The sequence below is a fragment of the Anoplolepis gracilipes genome, chromosome 13 (genome assembly GCF_047496725.1).
Source record: "Anoplolepis gracilipes chromosome 13, ASM4749672v1, whole genome shotgun sequence".
NCBI classification, from domain to species: Eukaryota; Metazoa; Arthropoda; class Insecta; order Hymenoptera; family Formicidae; genus Anoplolepis; species Anoplolepis gracilipes.
In genome coordinates, this window is record NC_132982.1 from 9097220 (window position 1) to 9110712 (window position 13493).

At 34.5% G+C, this 13493-nt stretch overlaps 1 protein-coding gene and 1 long non-coding RNA gene across 7 annotated transcripts in view; one reads left to right on the top strand and one right to left on the bottom strand.

Moving 5' to 3' along the window:
- The window catches only part of LOC140672429 (uncharacterized), a 70520-nt gene that overhangs the window by 32185 nt on the left and 24842 nt on the right, over positions 1-13493 (bottom strand). The gene's annotated exons all lie outside the window — the stretch shown is intronic.
- Imp (IGF-II mRNA-binding protein) overlaps positions 1-13493 on the top strand; it is a 116721-nt gene that overhangs the window by 1079 nt on the left and 102149 nt on the right. The window lies entirely within an intron of this gene.

The window sequence follows — 13493 nt, forward strand, 5'->3', positions numbered from 1 at the left end:
GTCAACATTCTCGCAATTTGTTATCGGAAATACCTCATACGTTTTAAATCGACAAATGTAAATTATTTCTCTGATAAAAATATTAGATAAAAGTATTAATCAATTAATACATCAAATCCAAATGCGATATAAATTATTGAATAAATAAATAATTGAGACAACATTGAAATGTCCGACAGTAGACGGCTATTTATAAGAATAGTCTCTCATCGAATTGATTTTTATTGGTGATGAAAAACTTAATTCTCTCAATTACAATCTTCATCTACATGACATTTATATATACTATATTTTCATTTCTATAAAGAAGATATAGAATATTTCTGTATAGAATTTCTATATAGAAGAATTTATAATAATGCAAGCTTGACACACATGCAAATATAATTGGCAAAATACATAGCAATTAAAATAGCTCACGCGTTTGAGTATGTTGATAATTAATTAATGGATAATAATAGTGTGACATGAGATACTTATTCGATATTGCATTTGAACGTCTCTAGTTTTGATCGCTGTCAGATTAAAACAGACGCAAATTTAACGAGCATCAAGAATTAGGATATCGTCCAAAAACCACGCATAATTGATATTGTATCTGATATTAATTCTATCATATTTTTTGAGCTCGAGAATTCGATTCAATTTGTAAATGAGAATACGCGTTTTCGAGAGCCTCCGATTTGAACTTCGTCGGAAAAGACAATCTTCTGCTTTTCTGTATTTACACAAATTGCTTTCTAATCTAACCGCGTGTTTTGGTAGATCCAGTCTATCGAGAAAAAAATCTGTGTGATAATACCTTATCTCGTTTTGAAGTCTACCGGGAAATCGACCTGCTATCAATAATAATATTTTCTTAAAAATCACTGGAAATGTCACCACAAATGTTTCATGATAAAACATGACTAACTCCGGAACATTCGGTGGAATCAAGAATGACAAAGTTACACAAAATAATCTCATTATAAGATTTTTTAGAGAATTCATATTCTTTATATATATATTTTTTTTTTTTTTTTTTACTTTAATTTCGGCTTCGGATCGGAGTTCGATGAAAGAAGTATATTTTTCCCGAGATATGAAACGAGAGGCATATCCGTTCGCCTAATTCGTATGGAAAACTTATCCACGTGGTGAGACAGAGACACGCATCGATAAAATGGCGCCAGTTTCAAGGCCGCGTCTGCGATAAGTTGCTGATAATGGTGCCGTCGTCTTGATCGCTCCGATTACGAGACTGGGCCTCTTCCCGCCAAAACCAAGAGCGCATTCGAGCAATTTATCGAAGGCGATAAAAGACGGTCCTTCCCGGAAAGCATATATAAATACTCGAATGGAGAACCCGTAGAATTGCGTTTTTTTTTTTTTTTTTTTTTTTTTTCTAAAAATTCTAAACAATTGCACCTCAGGAGGCAATATCTCTCTCTTTCTCTCTGCTCAACAATAATAATACTAACAAGACTAAAGTGTATATCTGAAAGAGATTCCGTCATCTTTTACGACACTTACCTTGAAAAAATTCTATTACTTTAAATATTTACAATGGGTCGCTTTAGAATTTTTTGCTCTTTATTACTGTGCATTTTCAGAAGAAATCTGTAGAAAAGGAGATATTGAGAGTGCAAGAACGAATCGAAAATTCTGTGTCTTTATATATTGATTTTTCTATCGAAATGCTTGTCTAACACACATGACGGGCACAGAAATTATCAGCCAAATGGAAGTTAACTATGCATGACGAGACGTTAGGCGACTGAACGCATCGTTAATCGCTACATTATCGGCAATAACATTAGTCAAAGTTACGATTCTCGTTCGAAAACCGACATATATCGTTGATGTAAAATGCTTGTCTTGAGACTCATTGAAAAAAAAAAAAAAACGACTAAACGTCTCCATCGAGAAATCTATTCATAAAACAGTAAACTAACAGTAGTAAGGAAGCTTTACGGACAACCAGTTTAGAGAGACTCGGACAAAATTTCGAACGAAAAATACATATGTATAGGAGAAAGAACGCATTTCTCCCTTAATGAATCTGTAATCTCGAAGAGGAAAAATTATATATTAAATAAATAAAACTTATACACCCATATATCTTGCCCGCGAGATTTCTTTCCCGTCGATTTCGATGTAATCCTCATCTAACGTTTCCGACTTATCCCGTCGATCGTGAGAATTTTGAGCCGACACTACGAGAGAGAGAGAGAAGAGTCACGCCCGGCGACGAGTGGGTAATCGGTCGACGAGTTCTCCCGAAGAGAAGAAATGTGGTCAAGGTCGCGAATGGCGGCGCGCGCGCACGCTTGACGTATGAAGCTCCCGCGCCGTCGCCCCCGCTCGTCCCCACCTCTCCCCGCGCGCTCGCTTCCTCTCTATCGCCGCCTCCGCCTCCGCCGTCGCCGCCATCGTCTTCTCCGAGGTTGAAATTTACATCGCGAATAGCCGCCGACCTCATCCTCTCCTCCGCCTCGCCACCGCCGAAAAATCGGCTGGTCGCGACTCGTCACGTTTCGCGGCGGCCATGCCTCTCTCTGGTATTCAGATCATAAATTCCATTGACACGACTTCGTGAACGCTCTCTCTCTCTCTCTCTCGCGCGCGCCCATCTCGTTACAGCGTGTTAATGCACGCGCGTGCACATTCCGGGCCACGTCTCACCCTTGAACTTCTTGGACGAGGAAACGCTCCAAACTTAATTCTCAAGTCACAATTCCAACGGAAAACGATTCGGAGACACGTGTCTCTTTTTTTTCCAAAAATAGTTCTACGAAACTAATACGTCGTATTTGATCCGATGTATGTAATGTCGACGAGTGAATGATATTATCATGTTTTCAATCAATTACAATTATCATTGTTCGACAGAATTTTTTCACGGTCATTTTTCTTACACAGAAAGAGAAGCTTTAAGAAATTTTCGAGACGATTATAAAGTGCATATTTTTCAGAATTCTGGCAACACATTACATATATAATGTATAGTTATATTATACTATACAAAATATATATATATATATATATATATATATATATATATATATATAAATTTTTTAATTGTTCAAAATTGAATAAATAAATAAATACATTGTTCTCGAGCAAGTGGCATCGAGTTATATATATATTTGAAGAAAAGAAAGGAAAAAAGATGGTGGAAATTTTTCAGAGAATTTTCTCTTCAAATATCTCTTCAAATACATAATTGTATTCTCTTAACCGATATATGTATATATCGAGCGCGCGAAAGGGCTGCTTAGAAATAAGCTACAGGAAGGAGAGCCGGGCCCGAGCCTCTCTCTTTGGAGCGATTCACGGCGCGAACGCTTCCTCTCCCTCTGCGTTTCGTTAGCAATACGGTCGTTGCTTCTGCAGCGTAAGGGCCGATCCTCGGATACAATGCCGCGCGAAGAACGTTACCGACGAGCCGAGGCTAGAACTAGTTTGGTGGGTTGTTGAGTTAGGTTTTAGAAGAGAACTCTACCAAAGAGCCGCGCGCGGTCTAATCGGGCTTTGGACGGCTCGCACGTCGCTCTCTCTAGCGAACAAGTAAGCTGTGTTCGCATCGTTTTAGAGCATAGTTGCCAGTACCAAAGCAAAGTATCTAGCTACCTGAGATTCGTATTTTTTAGTCATCTTTGTCCACGTCACTCTAGGTCTACTCTAAATAATGTTTCATTCTGAAAAGATGTTATAAATATCCTCTTTTCTTCAAATTCTTTTGTTTAATTATAAAGAATAATAATTAAGTTTAATGTTATTTGAATTTCCTTAAAAAAATTTGTTGCGTCGGTTACGATTAATAAGATATTCATAATTAAATCTAGATTCAATTGTGAAAAAATTGTGAATTGAGTTTTCAAGGATCAAATATTTTTTAATATTTTTATCCAAACTTGAGGATTTTTTTTTTACATTATTGAATATGAATCCGTTATCGAAAGTGATAAAATCAATAAAGCTTATGTGGAAATTTAAAAACTCAATTTTATATTGATTCCATTATTTTGAATTTATCACTTTTTATATCAGATTCGTTTTTAGCCATCTGAAAAAAATCTTTACGTTTGAATAAATAATATATTGAAAAATATTTGGTAAATATTCAATAGCCGAATTTCCCGCAATACAGATCTCACATTTAATCATGAATATTTTAACTATAATCAAGATGTAACAAATTTCTTTTGAGAATCAAAGAGCCTAAACATATTTAATTTTGAAACAAAACTTTTAATATATATGGAATAATTGTATTAACAATATATATATATATATATATATATATATATATATATATATATATAGATTATAATTAGAGTAAAATTTTATATATATAGTATATTCAAAATATCTTCAAAACTAATAATTATTCCAAGATTATGTTATTTATAATAAATTTTTATAGAGAAGTACACAGAGAGTAAACGAATTATTACTTTCTTTTCATATATCGCTATTATTCATAATTATTACTCGAAAATATTTAATAATTTAAGTAACGAAAATATTCTTATTCAAGAATATTCTTCCTAAAATGTGTGAAAAAAATTTTCCAGCATTTTCTCAAAGAGAGAGGTTTTTCAACAGATTTCTCCCAAAGCCTACGCCGGTCGCAGGCCACGCCATAAAGCTATGTCGTGGTCTGCATGTGCGTGCACAGCATGCGTCTTCCTCTTTCACAGCCGGCATTCGTGCACGCCATTCTGCTCAGCACGATCCCGTAGACATGAAACCGAGCCGAAAGTCGGAGCTGGAGACGCCAACAGGAAGCTGCCACATTCTTCCATTCTCGCCGCCTCCTCTAGCACTTTCTTCTTTCCTTGTAACGCGCTGGCTTGTACCGAATCGATCAACCGTTATCTTCTAAAGCCCTCACTTAACAATAAGAGTTCTTATCGAGAAAGTATGAGAATCAAAAATACCTCAAATACATAGAAACACACGATAACTATTTATTCTATACTTTTGTTCCACGTGTGTCTATTGTTCTATTTATTGTTCAAGTCTTAAACATTTTTCTACCAACTTTGATTCTTGCATAAAATAAAAGGAGCCTTTTTCTTTGAAATCTTAATCTTTCATTTCAGATATTTCTGGAAAAGATAAAGTTTCTTTCTCTTTTAGGTAAAAAATTTTTTGAGAAACCTAAAAAGCTTATTTAAAATTTACAATACTCTACCTAACTTTCTTTTCAGTAGCTATTCATATTTATTTAATATATGAACAAAAAATATATTGCTAACTAGAAAAAATTATTTATACAATTTTGAACAATTTAAAAATTTATATATACAATATATATATATTCTAATACCATGTAGTTGCCGAGTGCGAGAATTTGCATCCGCCAATGTAAAGCTAGAACGAGCAGATGCTCCTAGGAATACATTATTCGCATCCGAAACTGCCAGTATACTTGATATACTTCTTTTTAAAATGTCTTGAAGAGGCATCCCATTTGCTCGGGATGTTTCACGTTTCCTTTTCCTTTTCTCAAAATATGACTTAAACCGTCTTGATTATTTCGGACATGTACATTACACATATAATTTTTTGACGCTATGATTTACATATAAGTATACGAATCATAAGGTAGAAAATTAAAATGATAGGAAGCAGAGTGTTTGAAAAATGCAATCACATTTATAAAAAAAAAAAAAGAAAAAAAAATTTGCAAGTACAGAAAAATATCTATATACGATTTCAGCGATTCATTCTGAAAGTTACTCCACGTTTTCGAAGCTACGATTAAGACAGATCACACGGTGTCAATCTGTTTGTACCCGTGTCTCGCGCTTAATTTTCGACGTCGCACAAAAAGTCACATGATTCCCGGTAATACGTATCGTAATTCGACGCACCTCGCTTCGAAAGTAAGCCTCGCGAGGAAGCGAGGAGGGCTCGGAAAAAAAGGTGCAATGACTCGGTATTATTTCTCTCGCACCTTTCTCTTCCCTCCCCCGGGTTTACCAACCTAACGTAAGTTTATGCGGACCGAATAAACATGTCCGCGCGCGCAATTTCTTCCTTTTTTTGTAATCGCTGCCCGGCCCCGGCTTGATTTGTCGCGTGCCCGCCGCTCGGGGGGACCACCTGCCCCCGAAAAAAGTTACCTGTTAACAGTACACCGGTAACCGACACTGATGGGGCCTTACGATTCGCCTCTCTTCCTCGCACAGGCCCCAGGCAGGCAGGCATTCGGGCCTGCCAATTCTTGATGCTCTTTCCACGACGGACCGACATGAACCGAAAGAGAAAGAAAGAGAGAGCGTCAATTATTATAATGGTTTTCCAGCGGACGCGATCATTATTATCAACCGTTATAATCCACTGCACCTGATTGATGCGTATCATTTATATTATATACCCGGAGAAATATGAAAATTCCTCTTTAAGAGCAGCGCTTTTTAATTCCAACTAAATGCCACGTTTTTAAATTATTAGCGTTAAAATGCGGGTTTTTGCGTGATTTTTTTTTTATCAAGAAACTCAATCTCTCACTTTTTTATCCCGTCGAGCGAACGAAATTCTGTAAGGTGAAACTTTTTGTAACGTTTGTCTCAGCTCTTTTCATTCTAGACGGCTCTCAGGTTCTCAGGTGAAAAATCTACTTTGCGTCGCATTTCTCGAATGCGAATTTTGCCACGTGTCATTATTCTCACAACCATGCGCATTTCTGTCAAGGCTCATTGTGTAACGTATCACACGGGATTTGTTTTGTGATATTGACTAAATTAATTAATGTCAGTTAACTCTTTGTGAGTATCGTTGATTTTGAATGGAATTGTATTTGTTATTCCTCGTACGCGATCTGGAGATTTATATCTGCAAACTCTCTGAATCACGTTCTTGTCACGCCTTTATATCGTGCTCCGATATAATGCTCCGGAAACGTGTAAAATATACATACGAAACACATTACAAGAATGTTGAACGATATTAACTTTCTACGTTGAAGAAAAAGAGAGTATATTTTTTATTTAATTAATTATTTAACAGATAGTTATATTTACGTTTAATTTGTGAGATTTTGGAATTAGAGCAACAAAGCAGAATCAACGCGAGTAAAGCTTGAAAGAAACGCCGGTACTTTTGTAAAAAGGAAGGAAGTTGCTATCTTTAGCGCCACGAAACGAGACTGCAGTAACGTGCGTGCGTGCGTGCGTGCGTGTGTGTGTGTGTCTTTTTCTCTCTGTCTCTACTCCTACTGTCTTTACTCCTCTTCCTCTTCATCGTTTTCACCATCACAAAATGATCCCACTTGACGATAAGCCGCGCGGAAGCCGATAAAGAATTATTATCAATGTTTATGCAGTACTTTAAGTTTATCTTCTGTTAAAGAAAGACAAAAATTGCAATAAACGTTTTTTTTTCTCCAGAAACTCGTGCTCCAGATGTTTGACCTCTCGCTCGTCAACAGTCGTTCCTCCATTTGTCGTTTTCGGTCTCCCGCTCTTATCGCATTTATTTTAGGAACTTGTTCACGATTACTTTATTCAAAGAATTCAGTTTTAACTCAGAGTATCGTTTATTATATTGTATTAACTCGAGTGATACGTGACGTTTATATAATCTCTAATTCCAATATGATTCAATCGTACAACGTAATAAATATCTCTTGACATTTCTCCTTTTCTCCTTATCTTAAAATTTATCAAATATATTTACCTGCCTTAATATACGTATCTGATTCTAATCTTTTCTAATTTCTAATCGTTCAATAATTTTATATATTTTTACATATCTTTAATTTATATTTTCTACTTCATATATCTCTTATCGTATCTATTTTCTATTTCTTCGAAAACTTTTTTCTTAAAATACACACATCTCTTTCTCTTTCCTTTCCTTTGGAAAGAAGACATCTTTGTCTATCATGACCTCCACCCGGCTCTGCTCGGAAAGACACGTGTTTGTTTTAGATACCCGGCCATTGACTTCCCGACAAACAGCGCGTCGGAATTTTCGGCATAACGAAAGCGCCTCGCGTCGCGATCGAAATCGTTTCTCTTATGTGCTCTGTGTTTCTATTCATTATTTATACAGCTTACATTTGTGGCATCCGAGTCTGTGAGTTTTAGTAAAAGGACAAATTTTTCAATGAAGCCATTCCATTGAACCTCGCCCGTCCAATTTGCTTTTTTTGTCGTTACGCTTTAAGTTTCGTATTCACGCGATATTAATTATTTGATATTAATAAAACCAAACGGTATATTTGTCAATGAAAAATAAATCATTTTAGGAAAAAGACAGGTTATTTTATCTTTCAGATAATATCTCGCAAGAGAATTCTGAAAGGTTAAAATAATTATTTTTTAATTATCTTATAAAAAAGAATATTAAATAAGAAAATAGATGTTTCAAATCTTTGAATATATTTTCAGCACAATTTATTATTAATATTTATGTGTTTGTAAATTTATAAGAGAAAAGGAATTTAGCACAGAAAAGAGATTGTTATAATACTAACATCAGCAAAGGCGCAAATAAATAATTGAAAAATTTATCATAGAAGAGTAAAATTATTTCTAAGAAATATTGCTGGAATATGCAATTTTATCAGACCCAATAAATCAGAGAAATCAATGATCTTACTTATTAATTTAAAGAGAAACAATGAATCTAAAAAGTTTTTCTATTTTTTTAATATTATTATTTATTAATTTTTTATTATTATATTACACATTATATTATTTAATTACATACCAATATAATTTTTCTTTCAATTATTAATAATGCAATTATTTTAATTACTCTATTTATTTTGAGAGTACACAAATATAAATAAATGTCGAATAAATAATCCAAAAAAATTTGGAAGATGCGCGGGTCGATTGAGAGCGGATTTCATCTGAGTGTTGTTGCGAATTTCGATGAGGATTTTACAAAATTATTGAGAAATCGAGATAGCATTCCTGTGGTTTCAGATGTCCCGTTAACTCTTAATCACCGCTCATCGACGATGAAATCGGTCAATTAGCATCCAGAGTAGCCTCAATGAATTCAAAGCAAACAACAGATTTGTAAAATTAAAGAGAATGAGAATATCGAGTTGCCTTTTTTTATCCTTATCAATGTTGATAAATTCTTTACAAAACGTAGGATTTATTTTTTATTTAAATTTTGAAAGCGTGAATAGTGTGAAGAACGTTGACAGAAATTTCTCATCAAACTTCCTTCAAAGTGTTAAAAGAGATGAAGTAATCTTTAAGGAAGAAGTGAGCGTACAAAAAGCTCTTTATTGCTTGATTGATCCTAATTGTGCAGATATCAGTTTGACAGAAATTTCATTTAAGACTTAATGACCACAGTATTGAAAAGCACTGAAAGACCGCGATAAATGATAAGAGTTACGAGCGAGTTAAGGATGAAAGAGAAAAAGAGAGAGAGAGAGAGAGAGAGAGAGAGAGAGAGAGAGAGAAAAGTGAAGAACCGGCCCACGTGCGCGTAATTGTCAGGTACACGCGAAGAGGAAACCTGAGTCTTTCGACAGGTGTCAATGAACCGGTCAACGACGTATCCATCGTCCAGGATAAGCGACGAAGAGGCGGCGATCGAGCCTCGAAATAGAGGGGGAGAACGAAAAAGAAAAAAAAAAAAAAAGAAAAATATAAGCAAGACTCGCGCGTTCGCACCTGCCTTTTGGTCGTGCGAGCCGAACTCACGGTGATTTTGTGACTCGCGAGCAAGCAAACATGTCACCGAATACGATGATCTCCTATAAAAGATCAAATTTTCCGCACAAGAGAGAGAGAGAGAGAGAGAGAGAAAGAGGCAATTAAAACGCATCCGAGACCGATAGATAGGAAATACAAAATATAAAAAGATACGTAAGACTTTTTCTTCAGGGAAGAGAAAGATAATATAAAATAATTATAAAAGAATTGTATATATATATATATATATATATATATATATATATATAAATTAATTATAACAAAAGTAAATTATTAATTAGATAAAAGATTGAATTTTTTAAACCGTCTTTTTATGAAATGTTCCAAAAAACATATTCATTATTAATCTCTATAAAATTATATAAGAGAAGTATATGTAAATTATTTAATAATATATATAAAAAATATAATATTTAATAAGAAAGAAATACTGACGTTCATTCATATTGCAAACGTGAAAGAGACACTTGCATGTAATCGAAACTGTGCTGCTCCTTCACGCATATTTTGTGATTTCACGGAAAGAGGGAGACGAGCAGAGTTATCTGCCGTGGCGAACTTGTATTCGGAAAAATTATGATTTCAGGAAATCTTACGAGTCTCGAGCGTAAAATGGACTTTTCCGCTGTAAACGTCCGAAAAATCGTAATAATAATTAGATATGCTCATCATTCAAAAGATTAGATATGCTCCTTTTTTCTCAAAAATATATCTCATTCAAATACGAGTAGATATAAAAGTCATGACATAAAAATAATTGTCACATTATATTTTATTATAGCATGAAATATATTATTAAAATATACTAATCGTGTAATTATGTCATTAATCATGTCATTGTTTGTTTATGCCATTATTTCGCAGCGACTTACGGATTTCTAAATGTATTAAGAATGGTTATGTAAAATTAGCTTCCTTTTTTTCTAACTTAGGAAAAAATATGTAAATATAACAGAATGAAACAAAAATTTTAACATCTATCAATATAAATGTCATTTAATTGTACGTTCCATAAAGAAGAAACGATTGTCGCGTTACCCTCGGTCGTTCCAAAAAACAGCAATGTTCTTTCCGCGTCAAATCAAACGTGAGTCACGTAGACTTTATCGAGTCGTAATTCAATCCCTGGTTGACGATAAGAAAATGAGCTGGGTGCCCTGAGAAACGTACGAAAATAAGAATTACGAAAAGTTTGGGGAGAGAGCGAAATGGCAATCGGCTAAAATCCAACAATATATACGTAATCTATGTAAAATATTTTTCGAACCACATGTGTGAAATGATACTGGTTATATTATATATTTCAGTAATTTATTATACAACTATGTGAGTGTATATTGTGGTATCCGAAGGAACCTCAAGTAAAAAAAATTCGTTTATGTTAAAATATGTATGATATATAACCATCGATGATATAATAAAGTGAATCTAACAATAAGTAATGATAATCCTTAGAAATATGTTTAAATAAAAGCATTAGCCAGTAATGACGCGAAAGTGGAAAATCATCGCGTAATCTTATACCTCGCGGATAAGCTTTAAATTTCGCGATATTCATTACTCGCCTAATTATAGATTGCAGATACTTAACTTCGATGTCGTCGCGTACGTCGCCGAGATAAAGCTTGAAGAATCGATTTATCCGTCAGCATATCTCGCACATTCGCAATTATCAGAAAATCGAGAGGCGACGCTAACAATAAAAGTGTAAGAGAGCTCTATCTTTCGCCTCTTAGATAGGCGAGAGAAAAATGGCAGTCAGCGCCGTCCAGAAAAATTACATCGGCACACCGCCATTAATCTCCGAACGAGCGGATATTATTTTAATTCTCAAGTCTCGGGCCGAGTCTCTTCCCAGAAACGACGGCCTTTGTCCCAGCCGGCTGCCCAGAAAGAAAAGTGACCGAGTGATTTAATCTACGAACGAACACAGCGCGACCCTGGACTCCTCTCTCTCTCTCTCTCTCTCTCTCTCTCTCTCTCTCTCTCTCTCTCTCTCTCTCCCCCCCCCCCCCTCTCCCTCTCGACTGCTCGTTGCTGAGATTCGTTTTTGCTCGCCGAATTTGCGACGGCGGCCACCGCGTGCTCGAGCCGCTTCTCGGGAAAAGCCGCGAGATGAGAGCTTCCTCTGGTTATTAAAACGATCTCCCCGGTATACGCGCCGTTAAAATGTTGAAATTATATCCAGCAATACTGCTTGAACTGGGTATACAAAGTTCAATTTTTTTTTTTTTTTTTTTTTTTTTTAATTGGCTTTTTAACAGTTTTCTGAATATTTAAGAAAATCGCACCTGCATTATACATATAAATTTATTATTCGAAAATTAAAATCAACTGGGAAACGAATTGAATTTATCTAATAACTAAGAATTGATAACAAATAAAATTAAGAATTAATAATTAATAAAAAGTAATTGATATTAGAGAGATGCAGTATATAATCATTGAGTTTTTCGTGTAGGAAAAGAGGTCGACATTCCTGATGTTTTTCTTATCGTATAATCGATCGAAATACAGGAAGTGATGTTTACATACGGCATCTGCCATTTCCGTTCTGAATGATCGTAAGGCATCGTCGAACCGATAGATAAGGAGCGAAATCCGTTTCGAAAACCGACAACGTCTGTCTTATTCTCCATCCAGATGAAATACGATTTTAAAAAGCCAAGAGAGAAAGAGAGACGCGAAACGAACGCGCGTATAAATGTACATACACTCAAAAAAATGATCTTGCAACTTGAACAAAAATTTTCTAAGTGTAAAAAATTAACTGAAACAGATAAATTATTAGCAAATACTGTGATACTGCATATATTTTTCACTTAATCAATTTAAATGACAGAGAGAGAATTTATATCCGTACTATTAGTGTAATTTAGACAGAAAATTTTTCCGCGATGCCTATCTTTAAGGCCTATTTTGTCAAGGACAATTATATTTGTGATTAATATTTGCCAATGGGATCTAAATTTTCTAGAGGTATTGCTAGAATATTGCTGCTATAAATTCTATACGTGACAACGATATTCTAACAGATAGAAAAAGTAGCGATAAATTTTAATTGACACATCTAGAAAAATCTATCTACATTAGCAAAATATTTTGTTGAGTGTATATATGTGCGAGTACTATACGCGCTTGCCTTTCCTTCATTTTCTTGCTTACGCAGTGTGGCCGTGAAACGCATGCGGCCTCGTAACCGTCCGAATCATCTCTGAACTTTGTACGCCTGTTCAGATATGTATAATAGCCGTTATCTCTGCGCCTCCGCGCGCAACTTTCATTGACAATCGCGCTTTGAAAATCGTGAACGAATCCAGGATATGAAAATGTGTGTTCCCGATCTTAATTCCCGATTTTGTAAACGACAAATAGATACAATTAATGGAACAATTATGAAAATAATGCCTTCATTTTGTTTTATTTGTATTAATAAATTATTGGTATTTTTATTGTATTTTTGCATCACGGTTTATATATAAACTAAATTTTATGTACATGTAAATATATTTTTTTATATAAACATATGCATATATAAAATTCTTTTAATTTAAAAAAATTATTTGTTTTTTTATTAAAGAGAAAAATATATATGTCGAAAATTAAACATTTGAAATTATGTACTCACTTGGAGTAAATAAAATAAAAATACGTCAATTTAATATATGGTATGTAGTAATGTATGATAAAGTTTTTTTTATTTCCTTGAAGGAGAGCTAAAAATAGCATCAAGAAGATTACAAGTATCTGGCGCAAATGATGATTGAATTATGATCGATAGAATGTTTTTTTTTCTTTTTTTTTTTTTTTCGA